General features: G+C 41.0%; 1 protein-coding gene and 1 pseudogene across 5 annotated transcripts in view; one reads left to right on the top strand and one right to left on the bottom strand.

Annotated features, from left to right (window-relative positions):
* The window catches only part of LRBA (LPS responsive beige-like anchor protein), a 730,178-nt gene that overhangs the window by 647,001 nt on the left and 70,988 nt on the right, over window positions 1–12,189 (bottom strand). The window lies entirely within an intron of this gene.
* Window positions 5,849–10,544, top strand: LOC133765770 (renal cancer differentiation gene 1 protein-like; annotated as a pseudogene).

The raw sequence follows: 12,189 nt of genomic DNA, 5'->3' as shown, positions 1-12,189 counted from the left end.
AATCAAGAAATGGGCCGGCGCCGCGGCTCACTAGGCTAATCCTCCGCCTGCGGCACCGGCACTCCGGGTTCTAGTCCCGGTCAGGGCGCCGGATTCTGTCCAGGTTGCTCCTCTTCCTGTCCAGCTCTCTGCTGTGGCCCAGGAGTGCAGTGGAGGATGGCCCAAGTCCTTGGGCCCTGCACCAACGTGGGAGACCAGGAGAAGCACCTGGCTCCTGGCTTCAGATCAGCGCGGTGCACCGGCTGCAGCGGCCATTGGAGGGTGAACCAACAGAAAAAGGGAGACCTTTCTCTCTCTGTCTCTCTCTCTCTCACTGTCCACTCTGCCTGTCAAAAAAAAAAAAAAAAATCAAAAAAATCTTTAAAAAAAAAAGGGGGGGGGGAATCTGCACTTATACACACATACATACATACACACACACACACAATGCCAGGTAAAGATAAAGATTACACTTCAACAAACAAGTGACAAAGACTGACAGCAAACCAGAAGTTAGCAAAGAGAGGAAGAACAGATCCACACAATTCTCTGAAGAAACCCTGTAACACTTGCAAATTTGACTTCTATACTGCAGAGCTGTGAGGCAGTACAGTTCTGCTGTTTGTTACCCAATTTTTGGTATTTAGTTACACAGCCCTAGCACACTAATATATTCCAATATTTCCTACTGAATTCTCCAGTAAATGTTCTCAAAAAACTCTTAGAAAAGCCACACCAAGACCAGGGGCTCTGTTTACCTTATCTAGTCCCAGAACCTTAATCTAATGGTAACAACACCATACTTTCCTTATAGAAAAAAGTTCGTGATTGGTACTCAGTTTTTCAAAAATAAACAATAAATTACTGAGAGATACATACACAATGACAAACTATTTTTTTAAAACACAAAGGAATAATGAGTCAAATCCAAGTTAGGATAAAAATAACTGTCTAGCAGGGAAAAAGAGAATCCAAAGTACTACTATTGTTCTATTAGTAACATGGAGCTACACCATACACATTTTAATAGTTTTTACATGGTTAACTTTTGTATATGTGGTACATATTACAATTTAAAAAATTCTTAAGTGTTTCCATGCTACAGAGAGCCCTAAATCTAACAGGGTACAGGGTACACAAAAGTTTCAGATAAAGCCCCAAGAAAATAAACTCAATGCAAAATCAAAAAACACATGAGGAAACAACATGCAAGAGTAGGAGTCAGTGGATACAATAGTAAGAACAGGTCCTATGACCTTCAAATTCTAAAGCTATGAAATTTATAAAATTACAGATAATTATCAACTTATAATACAGGTATATAATGATATAGGGACTTTCCTATATCATAAATATGTGAAAGGAAGAAAGCAACGAAAAAAAGACACAAATCACTACAAAAGGAAGAGAGAGATGATTACAAGGCAGAATCAAGAAACAAAAGAACTTCTAAAATAAAAAATAGATGCTGAAATTAAAATTAAAGATAAGTTGAGAAGTAGACCAGAAAGAATTGAATAAAGAATATGAGGACTAAAATACAGAAAGAAGAAAATTCACAGAAAACCATAGAGAGACAAGGAAACAGAAAACATGAAAATGGCCAACATGGATTTAAGAGGAAATCACAAAAGCAAAACATTGAAAGGAAGGATGGATGAATACTGACTTTGCCACCAATCATCAATGAGGTGACTCCTCAGAATGCAGTACGCCCCAGGCAATTTTCAAACAAAATTTAATTATACAGAAATTGTAGTAATACAAACCAGACTTATTTGGAAATGTTATCACTTTCAGACCAAAAATTTCTTCTATATTAACATTTGTCTCTATTGAAATTTTAAATCTCAACAGGTAAAAATAGCACAGTGTTTTTTTCACTGGTTTAAAAAAATGTGAATTAGATACAATAGATATAAAAGGAAAAGCAGTAAGATTAATGTGGATTACAATAATATTGAATGTAAAATTTTAAAGAGAACAAATATAAATTTTTAACATATCCCAATAGAAAAATTTCACACAAAGTATGAATCATAGCTGGCACTGTGGCACAGCAGGTTAAACCACTGCCTGCAGTGCCGGTATCCCATATGGGTACAGGTTTGCATCCTGACTGTTCCACTTCTGATCCAGCTCCCTGCTAATGCATCTGGGAAAGGAACAAATGATGGCCAAGTCCTTGGGACCCAGCACCCATGTGGAGACCCGGATGAAGTTCCTGGCTCCTGGTTATGACCTGGCCCAGCTCTGGCCAGCCTTTGTAGCCATTTGGGGAGTGAACCAATGGAAGAAAGATATCTGTCTCTCCCACTAACTCTGCCTTTTGAATAAATAAATCTTCAAAGATAAATAAATAAAAGAAATAAGAGAGTATTTTAGGCATGGAAAGCCAAGACACTCTGGGGGAAGAAAAAAAAAAAAAAAAGAGGACCTAAATGAAAGATCTCTGTGAATGAGATCCCAGTAGAAAGAACGGGCCATCAAAGAAGGAGGTACCTGGCCGGCACCGTGGCTTAACAGGCTAATCCTCCGCCTTGTGGCGCCCGCACACCGGGTTCTAGTCCCAGTCGGGGCACTGATCCTGTCCCGGTTGCCCCTCTTCCAGGCCAGCTCTCTGCTGTGGCCCGGGAAGGCAGTGGAGGATGGCCCAAGTTCTTGGGCCCTGCACCCCATGGGAGACCAGGAGAAGCACTTGGCTCCTGCCATCGGAACAGTGCGGTGCACCGGCCGCAGCGCGCCTACCGCGGCGGCCATTGGAGAGTGAACCAAAGGCAAAAGGAAGACCTTTCTCTCTGTCTCTCTCTCTCTCACTGTCCACTCTGCCTGTCCAAAAAAAAAAGAAGGAGGTACCTTTCTCTGAAGGGAGGAGAGAACTTCCACTTTGACTATGACCTTGTCTAAATAAGATCAGAGTTGGCGAACTCAAAAGGCTTCCATAGCCTTGGCAACTCATGACTAGAGCCTAGGGAGACTACCATAAACAAGAGTGTCAATTTGTTAAGTCAACAACAGGAGTCACTGTGTACTTACTCCTCATGTGGAATCTCTGTCCTTAATGTGTTGTCCAATGCGAATTAATGCTATAACTAGTACTCAATTAATGCTATAACTAGTACAGTATTTTACACTTTATGTTCTGTGTGGGTGCAAACTGATGAAATCTTTACTTAATATATACTAAATCGATCTTCTGTATATGGAGTTAATTGAAAATGAATCTTGATGTGAATGGAACGGGAGGGGAGTGGGAGATGGGAGGGTTGTAGGTGGGAGGGAAGTTATGGGGGGGGAATTCATTGTAATTCATAAACTGTACTTTGGAACTTTATATTTACTAAATAAAAGTTAAAGAAAAAAAAAGAAAATGTTAAAAAAAAATAGGAATCCAAAACACTTTCTAATTCTATCAATCAAATCTGCTGCTTCAGGATCCAGTTTGTTTTTTTTTTTTTTTCAAGATTTATTTATTTTACTTTACTTTATTTTACTTTAAGTCACAGTTAGAGAGAGAGAGAGAGAGAGAGAGAGAGAGAGAGAGGTCTTCCATCTACTGGTTCACTCCCCAGATGGCCACAACGGCCGGAGCTGCGCCAATCTGAAGCCAGGAATCAGGAGCTTCTTCTGGGTCTCCCATGCAGGTGCAGGGGCCCAAGGCTTTAAGCCATCTTCTACTGCTTTCCCAGGCCATAGCAGAGAGCTGGATTGGTAGTGGAGCAGCCGGGTCTCGAAACGGCGCCCATATGGGATGCTGGCACTGGAGGTGGTGGCTTTACCCACTAAGCCACAGCACAGGCCCAGGATCCAGTTTGAATTCTAAAATGCTTTCACCCAATACAACGGAAAGAATTGGATAAACAAATTTTTAGCATACTCTGGTTCTCCCTTATCCATTCTAACGTCATAATATTGAAAACCTATCTCCATGTCTCATGAATTATAGAACATTCCATATAATTTAGAAATTTCTCTTCAGAAAATCAGGTTAATTTTTTTATTCTCTACAATGACTTCCCCAGTTTCTTATTTCCTCTGAAGAACTGTATCTGGCAATTTCTTAAAGGCCAACTCAAAACATTTCTGAGAACCATCCTACAAGGATGACTCATATTATACTACCAATATTCAGCAGTTTCTGACTATAACACAATTTCATATGAATCATCCAGTATTTCAATATTCACATATTTTTCACAGCACAATTTTAATCACTTGTTCAAATATTTCCCAAGTCAATTTTCTCCACTCAAATGGCATGAATGATGCTCCCTGAAAATGGAAATAATTTCTAAAGAATATTATTAAACTTTTTAAGCATAGCATTGTGCTTGATAGATAATGGATCCTTAAGACACACAACAATAAGTTTTAAACAACTGTTAACTATTTTCAAAAGTAAAACATTAAGAGGTGAGTAAAAAATACTTAATGTTTAGCACAGTATGACTTAAATTACAATCAAAGGAACAGGTATTAGGCACAGTGGTTAAGACACCAGAGTCCAGTCAGAGTGCTTGGGTTCAAGTTCCGCTCCACATTTGATCCTGGGTTCAAGTTCTGCTACACTTTCAATCCAGCATCCTGCTAGTGTACATCCTGGGAGGCAGCAGGTGACAACTCAAGTACCTGGAGCCTTGCTACCCATGTGGCAGACCCTTGGACCATTAGGTCTAAGCTCCTAATGCAGCCAGGTCCTGTCCTGGCTGTTGTAACCATGTAGGGAATGAACCTGTGAAGATAAGTCTTTCTCTCTCTCTCTCTGCCTTTCAAATAAATTTTAGAATCAGTAACTAAGAAAGACATTATAACTATTGATCTATTTGAAAGACTGAAAGTAATAGAGTTATTCACTAATCTCACAATGAGACTTATGGATAGCTTCCATTAATCAAAAAACTTCATACAGTCATAAAATCCCTTACATGCATACTAAGAGGATAAAAGTAAACTCCATAGTGAACAATTATGATTTGCTGTGAATCACTTACGAATCTGAACTGGAAATATTCCCTCTGAAGTTTTTGTTCTTCTTTCACTTGCTATCTTATGGATCTTTCACTATTTGTTACTAGGCCCAGAAGCACCTTACTTTCTGTCATATTACCAACAAACACACATTCATTTAAGATTTCCATTTATATTACTAGAATTAATCATTATAAGAGCTCTGCAAGTCATACAGACCAATTACCATATCTATTTCACAGAGTAACGACAGACCAAATCAGTGCTCAGTCACAACCAAGACTACCAATCAAACCATCTAACTCAGAGTCTCATGCTTTCCTTACAGCTTCACTTCACTATTATTTCTTCAAATAATCTTTTTTTTTTAATTTGACAGGTAGAGTCACAGACAGTGAGAGAGAGAGAAAGTTCTTCCTTCTGTTGGTTCACCCCCCAAAATGACCGCCATGGCCAGCGCTGCGCCAATTCAAAGCCAGGAGCCAGGTGCTTCTTCCTGGTCTCCCATGCGGGCGCAGGGGCCCAAGCACTTGGGCCATCCTCCACTGCCCTCCCGAGCCACAGCAGAGAGCTGGACTGGAAGAGGAACAACCGGGACTAGAACCCGGCGCCCATATGGGATGCCGGCGCCACAGGCGGAGGATTAACCAAGTGAGCCACAGCACCAGCCCTCACTTCACTATTAATCTGTTGGGTTTTTCTTAAGGCTTTTTTTTTTTTTTTTTCAGTAGTGAAATTAAAAAAAAAGCACTTGAAAAATCTGTGAAACTAGAAATTAGGAGCAGGCATTTGGCACAGAGGTTGAGTTACCACTTAAACGCCCACATCCCATACTGGAGAGCTTGGCTTTGAATCTAGGTTCTGCTTACAATTCCAGCTTCCTACTAGCACACACTCTGAGATGCAGCAGGCGGTTCAAGTACGTGGGTCCCTGCAACCCAAGTGGAAGACCCAGATGGAGTTCTAGGCTTGTGGCTTCAGCCTGGTCCAGCTCCAGTTGTTGCAGGTATGTGGCAGAGTAAATCACATAGGGAAGAGTCTCTCTCTCTCAACTGCTATTTTTCAAATAAAAATGAAAATTCCTGGGGCTGATGCTATGGCACTAAAGGTTAACCCATGGTCTAAAGCACCAGCATCCCAAATGGATGCTGGTTCAAGTCCTGGCAAGTCCCAGCTGCTCCACTTCCAATCCAGCTCCCTGCTAATGTGCCTGGGAAAGCAGAAGATAGGCCAGGAGCTTGAGCTTCTGCCACACACATGGGAGACCTGAATGAAGCTCCTGGCTTTGGCCTGGTCTAGCCCTGGGGAGTGAACAAGTAGACAGAAATTCTCTCTCTTCTCTCTATCTCTCTGTAATTCTGCCTTTCAAACAAATAAATAAATCTTTTTTAAGAGTGAAAACACAGGGGCCGGCACCGTGGCTGAAGCTAGCAGCCAGGTGCTTCTTCCTGGTCTCCCATGTGGGTGCAGGGCCCAAGCACTTAGGCCATCCTCCACTGCCCTCCCAGGCCATAGAAGAGAGCTAGACTGGAAGAGAAGCAATTGGGACAGAATCCGGCGCCCCGACCGGGACTAGAACCTGGTGTGCCGGCGCCGTAGGCGGAGGATTAGCCTAGTGAGCCGCGGCGCCAGCCAATATCATGTATTCTTGAAAAAGAAGATGAATCAATAATGTGCTGGCATGTTATTAATTGCCCAAGACAAATTACAGGGGCCGGCACTGTGGCGTAGCAGATAAACCCACCACCTGCAGTGCCGGCATCCCATATGGGCACCAGTTCAAGTTCCTAGCTGCTCTACTTCTGATCTAGCTCCCTGCTAATGCTCCTGGGAAAGCAGTGGAAGATAGTCCAAGTGCTTGAGCCCCTATACCCACATGGGAGACCCACAAGAAGCTCCTGGATCCTGCCTTCATTTTGGTCCTGATCAGGATGTTGCAGCCATTTGGGGAGTGATCAAGCAGATGGAAAATTTCATTCTCTCTTTCTGTCTCTCTGTAACTCTTTCAAATAAGTAAATCTCTAAAAAAAAATACATTACAAAATATTTTAAAGTTGTACAAAAATATGTACAGTATGACCACATGTCTTTAAAAGACTTAATTATATTTAAACTTGAGATAAATGAAAATTTGGCTTCAACCTTAACATTAGGCCAAAATACATTGCTGGCTTCAAGTAGGTACCATTTACGCATCAGTTGTGGCATACTTGAAGTACAAGTGATAAACGATTATATTGTCAAGTACCTGCATATTAACATCACATATGCACATAACACCTTTAGTACTATAGATAAGGATTGTCTGAATATTCACTTTCAAATACAGACATATTTTGAAGTAAAAATAATCTCCTTATGTACTCCGTATGTAAGAGTCTTAAAAGTTTAATAATTAATGGATATCTTTATTCAGAAAAATGCTACAACAATTAGTTGTTATGAAAGCTAATAATTTTATATATAAAAATGACTGAGAAGCCAAATAGCTAAATAACAGGGAAACAAATCATCAGCAAAACAACTTCTAAAAGTGCTAGCAAGATGGATGGCTAGAGGATAACATTAGAAGCCAAAATAGCAAAATGTTTACAAATACAGTAAAAGTCAGTGATGACTGAATTCAGATAAGTGCTGGCCACTGCCCTGTGTCCCACACTCTGCCACTGCAATTCTGAGGTGGGGGTAAACTGCCTTGAGTGTGGGAGAGGATCATGAGGAAGTACCTCTTAATCATTTTGAGCTTTCTCAGTTCAGCTATAGAGAGTACTAAGTTTTGCTCTTATTTCACTTCTATGCTTTTTATGACAAAACAGAGTAAAAAATACTGTCCTTCATTAATTCCAAATTAGCTCAGTCCTGAACTTGATACAACTGAATTGTTCAGGTTCCACAGGCCTTAATATGGCAGCTTTTCATTGCATAATAATAAAATAAAGCATAGTAAAACAGTCTAATACATCATAATTTAATTAGTACAGCCTTTGACATCATTTCTAAACATCAAACAAAATGTGGTACGTTCTTATATCACTGAGTTACTTAGTCATCTACTAGTGGAGAAAGAAAAAGTTCAAAACATTGATGGCACCATAACCATCTCCTTTTCTACAACAACATTTCACTGACAGGTTTGGCCAAAATAATACCATTCTCCTCAATCAACCGCAGCTGAAAGTGTGGCTATAACGTAGGGTTACAAATGATAATTCCTCAGTGACAAGAGCAATTTAGCAGTTCATACTATCTAGAAAATTTTGAATCATAATTTCAAACATATAAAAATCAACTAATAAAAGTTTTAAAAGTAAAATTTAAATAAGAGTTTTAATAAAACTTTACATTTATCTTATATTTCAGAAATTCTTTCTATGATGATGAATTTTAGCATTGTCAAAAGGTCTATTTTCTGTATCTCTAACATACATCTATCATATTCATGTACCATGTATGACAGTACTTCTTTAGAAAAAGCCCAAAGAATCTGTACCAGACTGCTAGTGATGGTTTACCATGAAGGATGGAGTTACAAAAGAATTTCACTTTCAAAATTACATACCTGACCCATTTCAGTTATTCAAAATAAGTACGTATTTTTTTTTAACTGAAGGTGAAAAATATATTTCAATCATCTTAAGATGCACTGAACACTTAGGTGAAAAACTAACCAAAAAAACTAGAGCTGCTTAATTTGCATGTCATCCTCCAAATCCCAAACTCATGCATTCCCACTAAAAAGGTGGAAAAAAGAGTTCCTAGCAAAGATAACTTATATAAAATGGAGATTAGGTACACAGATATTGATATTTAAGAGGGTACATCAAAACATTTGTGGAAAAATATGATTAAAATTAGCTTATTTTGAATGTCTTGTATAGTTTTGAGGATCCTCATATTTAATTAGCAATAAAGAACATATCTCCATAACAAAGACTAAAGTATGCACCTCCCTCCTTCCATCACTTTTTCTGCATTACTCTCAATTTTGGCATCCTTGTCTTCTATTCCCAGATGGACAGTAATGTAATCTTCTCCCCAAGATGCCCATTTTTCCCCAAGATCACAACCCCACACAGATCAATATTCTATTACAAGTTCCCAAAGCTTGGAGTAGGCTTTTAGTCTAGTAGTTAAGAAATTCGCATCCCATATGGGAGCTGATTCCATCTTCCTGTCAACGCAGACCCCAGGACACCTCAAGTAATTGGGTTCCTGCCACCCATGGGAGATGCAGATTGAGTTCTCAGCCCAGCTCCTGCCTGAGTAGGCATTTGGGAAGTGAACTAGTGGTTGGGAGCTTTCTCCCTCTTTCCATCTTTCTTTCTCTCTCTCTCTCTCTCTCCCTCTCTCTCAACCCCTAACTCCCTCCCTCTCTCCCAATCTGCCACTCAAATCAATAAATATGCATATGACATATAAATGTGCATATGACAACATCAACCTGCAACCCAACATCCCATATGGGCTCTGGTTCGAGTCCCAGCTGCTCACTTCCAATCAAGCTCCCTGCTAATGGCCTGGGAAAGCAGCAGCAGATGACACAAGTAATTGGGCCCCTGCTACCCATGTTCGAGACCAAGATGAAGTTCTGACTCCTGGCTTTGGTCTGGCCCAGCCCTGGCCACTGTGGCCATTTGCAGAGTAGACCAACAGATGGAAGATCTCTCTCTCTCACACTCTCTTTCTGTCCCTATCTCCCTCTCCCTCTCTGTCTCTTTGTCTTTCACAAGAAACAAATTAAAAAAAAAAATTCCTAAAGCTCAAATATTTCCTCTGTATATCATTGTCTTCCACCCAAACTCATACTCTTTTCATGAGACTCTCCCCTGCCTAGAGGAATGACATGTCATCTCGTTATAAAAATAACTACCATTGGGACCAGCCATGTGGTGCATCAGGTTTAGCTGGGACTCCAGCATCCCACATAGGCACCAGTTCAAGTCCTTGGCTACACCATTTCCAATCCAGCTCCCTGCTAATGTGGGCAGGAAAGCAGAAGAAGGCCTGGCCTTAGCCTGGCTCAGCCCTGGCCGTTGGGGTACCTTGGGGAGTGAACTAGTGAATGGAAGTTCTCTCGACCTCTCTTCTCTGTAACTCTTTTTAAATAAACTAAATAAATGAATAAATAAATAATTGATGGGGCACAGAGGAAGTCACAAAAAAATGTAAAAAAAAGTTTACCATTAACGGAATCAAAATAAAAATACAGCCTATCGGACTGAAAGACGCCAGGCTGGGTGATCGCAGCCCTTCCCCATAGCTGATCCCTAGGAGCTGCCGCCCGCCAACTCCTTTTTCTCCATCACCTCCTTCTCCACCAACCTCTGACGAATCCTCAGCATCTGCCCCAGGCATCACTGTGAGTTGGGACTGGCAAGCTTTGAGTGGGAATATCAGCCACACAGTGGACCTGCTGGAGCAGATGGAACTGCAGATCTGAGATGCAGTGTTTTCATTAACAAAATTCTCAAAGCCACATCTGCAGTACCAGATCAGGTGGGAGCGCTTGCCTTCAAATGTATCGAAAATGCATGATCGCAATAACATGACGAGACCTCTTGAAAGAAGGCTATGATTCTCTAAAATCTAACAACTGATTTGTCATGCTTATCTGCTTAAAAATGACCGTGTGGGGCCAGTACTGTGGCATAGCGGGTAAAGCCACCACCTACAGTGCTGGCATCCCATTTGGGCGCTGGTTCAAGTCCCAGCTCCCCCACTTCTGATCCAGTGCTCTGCTATGGCCTGGGAAACAGTGGATGATGGCCGAAGTCCTTGGGCCCCTGCACCTGTGTGGGAGACCTGGAAGAAGCTCCTAGCTCTTGGCTTTAGATCAGCGCAGCTCTGACCGTTGCCACCATCTGGGTTGTAAACCAGCGGACGGAAGAGACCCTCTCTCTCTGCCTCTGCCTCTGCTTCTCTGTAACTCTGCCTTTCAAGTAAACAAATAAAGTCTTTTAAAAAAATTACTGTGTGGCTAGCGCCGCGGCTCAATAGGCTAATCCTCAGCCTGCGGCGCCGGCACACCAGGTTCTAGTCCCGGTCGGGGCGCCGGATTCTGTCCCAGTTGCCCCTCTTCCAGTCTAGCTCTCTGCTGTGGCCCAGGAGTGCAGTGGAGGATGGCCCAAGTGCTTGGGCCCTGCATCCCATGGGAAACCAGGAGAAGCACCTGGCTCCTGCCTTTGGATCAGCGCAGTGCGCCGGCCACAGTGTGCCAGCCACAGCGGCTATTGGAGGATGAACCAACGGCAAAGGAAGACCTTTCTCTCTGTCTCTCTCTCTCTCACTGTCCACTCTGCCTGTCAAAAAAAAAAAAAAAAAAACACACACACAAAAAAAAAATTACTGTGTTTCAATTCATATTTTTGTTTAGCATGTTAGGTCATAGTTCTTGATTAGTATTTTTAGTTAAAGATCACACATATGATATGATTTCTATACCAAAGAGATTATTATTTTAGTATTTGAAAAATATTTTTCTTAAAAGTCTTGAAAATGGCACTTTTTAGAATGTGCAATAATAAAGCAAATTTTCATTTCAAAAAAGAAACAGCATATTAAGCTTTGTGCTCCAAAGCTGAAGCAGTGCTAATAGGGAAATATATTGCATTAAAATACATATTTTAGAAAAGAAGTCCAAATCAATCATCTAAGCTTCCATAGCAGAAAAGCAAAATAAGCCTGAAGCAAACAGAAGGGAAGAAATAATGAAGAAAACAGTAGAAGTCAATGAAATTGAAAGCAGGAAAATGGTAGAGGAAAAATCAAATGAAGAGCCAATTATTTGAAAAGATCAATAGAACTGACAAACCTCTGGCAAGACATACAAAGAAGCAAGAGAAAAAGACAAAAATTAGCAGTATCAGGAATGAAACAGGGAATCTCACTATAGATCCCACAGGCAGCAAAAGGATAAGAAAATAGCACAAACAACTCTAGCACATAATGTGACAACTTACATGAAATTCAGGGCCAATTCCCCACAAAACAAGCTATCACAACTTACCCAATATGAAATGGACAATTTGAATAATCCTATTATCATAATTAGGGAAAAGAAATTCACAATTTTATTATTAGTTAACTTCTTTGAAGAGACAGAAGGAGCCAGCACAGTGGCATAGCAGGCTAAGTCTCTGCCTGCATGAGGGCACCTATTCCTGTCCCAGCTGCTCTACTTCCAATCCAGCTACCTGCTGGATGGCCTGGGAAAGCAATAGAAGATGGTCCAAGTGATTTGGC

The sequence above is a fragment of the Lepus europaeus genome, chromosome 8 (genome assembly GCF_033115175.1).
Source record: "Lepus europaeus isolate LE1 chromosome 8, mLepTim1.pri, whole genome shotgun sequence".
Lineage (NCBI taxonomy): Eukaryota > Metazoa > Chordata > Mammalia > Lagomorpha > Leporidae > Lepus > Lepus europaeus.
Note: the sequence above shows the minus strand (reverse complement) of the source record. Positions and strands in the feature narration are given on the sequence as shown.